Raw genomic sequence first — 2,398 nt, 5'->3', positions numbered from 1 at the left:
CGGGAGCGGCCATTGCACTCCAGTCTGGGTGACAGAGTGAGACTCCAACTCAAAAAAAAAAGAAATAGTTGCATTATTTTTAAAAGGCTTTGCATAGAACTATTTTAGAGGTCTTCCAAAATAATAAAACTGATTTGTTGGTCAATGAATAAATAGTAAAACAACTACGTAACTTAAATAATTGCCAGTGCCCCATCCTTTCATTCTTAACAAGCGTCCTTATTGGGATAATAAATCATCTGTTCCCTACTTTGACGTGCCTGCCGGGAGCCAAGCCCCCACATCCTGCTCTGCCAGCAGTCGGCTCTGTAGTCCCTGTGTCCTTCCCTGGGCCTGTGCCGTCCCTTGTCCTGCCCTTTTCATGGGGTCCCCGAGGTCTCCATCCCACCCCTGGGGCCTCTATCTCATCCCTGGAACCTCCATTTCACGCCTCAGCCTCTACCTCTCCTCTGGGGCCTCCATTCCTTCCCTGGTGCTCCCCTCCCCCCCACTGCTGGGCCTCCACGGCTCCCCTGAAGCCTCCATTTCTCCCCTGGGGCAGCACCTGGGATAGAGGAGCTTGGAGCCTGTGTCCTGGACTGGTGTCCCTGCGAAATGGGCACCAAGAGTCTCACAATCTCCTGACATAAGTTAACACAATTGTGAGCCCCAAACAACCTCACCAGGCACAAGTCCCCTGTGATGTTATCATCAAACATTTTCCCAGCTCAGGGATACTGAGTGCCTCCTGAGGCCAGGCCTGAGGCCAGGCCTGCTTCGCACACCTTGTCTCATTTAGTCTCCAATCCTGTGGCTAATTATGTGTCTTTTGTGGGGGCACAGAAAGGCTGAGTGACGTGTCTGAGGGCACAGCTGGAGGACAGGACAAAGCTGGCACTGGCACAAGGTTCCAACTCACTTTCTCAGAGACTACGCTGCCTGTTACCACAGGGGTGTGCCTGGGAGTTCAGGCCACCTTCCATGGGCCACCAGGAGGAGCCTCCCAGACCCTCCGACTCACTCTTCCCTTCTCACCCCTGCAACCAAAGAGGCCAGGCACCCACGGTGTGCAGGCCTGACCCTTGAAGAGGAATTGGCTGAGCCCCTGTCGGCGGTCATAACATGCAAGCAGTAAACCCCTCCGGGGTGGCAAGGGCCCTCCATAGGGCTCCCAACCCACCTTCCTTGATAACTCCTTCCTGCCTCCTCTTGACTTAAGTTTCTGTTCCATCCAAGAAGCCCTCCCAGGCCCCCAGGCAGGGTTCCAGGGCCCTAGCTTCCTTCCTTAGGGCCTTGCCCAGAGAGGAAGCAGGGGAGGCTTCCTAGATCAGGAGCCCTAGAGCTTTGTCTTGGAAGGTGAGCAGGAGTCCATCTGGCAGAGAAGGGATGTGAGCACCCAGGTGAGGTCAGGTAGGGCACCTGGAGGGCGGGGAGCTTGGTGGGGGCAGAGGGCTGTGGTCTGCGCAGCACTGAGGTTGGTGGCCCCTGAGCTGGCCTAGGAGGAACAGGATTCCGAAGGCCACAGGGAAGAGCCACCGGTAACCCAAGCCAGGTTCTTCCCCAGCCATCTTGCCAGCCTTCATCCTACCTCTATCCATCTTACCATCATGCTGAGTTGTCTCCAAGGCCCAAGGGAGAGTTCCAAGCTGTAGGTCTGGCCACAGGCGTGGCTGGGAGGAAAGCCCATGAGATTCCAGTTGTGGACAAGACTTATCAGGGTGGGGGCGGGGCCACATGGCCAGCAGGGCAGCTCAGGTGGAACAAGGTCTTGAACTTGGGCCCTCGTCTTTACGGGGCACTGAGGCAACAGAGCACGGCCCACATAGTGGGAGGTTGGGGAGAGAGCCTTGAGCGGGGTCTTCCAGGGCTCTGCCCTTCACACTGGGGGCTGCCTCCTTAGCCCATGGGAGGGGGGGACCTGTGGCTGGCCAGGGTAGGGGCCTGGGGACCAGCTAAACTGGATTCTGGGAAGAGCTGATTCCTCCCAGCTCCGTTTTACAGAGATGGAAACTGAGCCCCAGAGAGAAGCTGCTGGCTCGCCAGAGACCACAAGGAGGGCAGCTTCACCAGATGGTCCTGGGTCCCAGTGCTGGAGAGGGCGTCTCTGGAAAGAGCCCTCTTCAGGAGGCAGCCTGGCCTGGTGGTGGCTCTTTCTCATGGTGGTGGGGGCCCGAGATGAAGGCAGGAGGAGAGGAAAAAAGGCCCTGTCTGACCGGGCAGAGCCGGGCCCAGGCCTCCTGCCATGGGCCTCAGAGAGCAGCTTCTTGTAAAAACTGAAGAAAAGCTGCCGGAAACTCATCTGCAACCGGTTTGGCCAGTTCTCAGGATCCTCCCTGGGAACCTGGGTCCCCGCCTGCTGTGCGCTGTCCGGCCCTTGCAGAGGGGAGGGGGCTCCACATGGATTTCATCCCCAGCCCCC

This window comes from Carlito syrichta, unplaced genomic scaffold, assembly GCF_000164805.1.
Source record: "Carlito syrichta isolate Samal-C Ts95f unplaced genomic scaffold, Tarsius_syrichta-2.0.1 Scaffold311537, whole genome shotgun sequence".
In the NCBI taxonomy this organism is placed as follows: Eukaryota; Metazoa; Chordata; class Mammalia; order Primates; family Tarsiidae; genus Carlito; species Carlito syrichta.
This window is presented reverse-complemented; position numbering follows the sequence as displayed.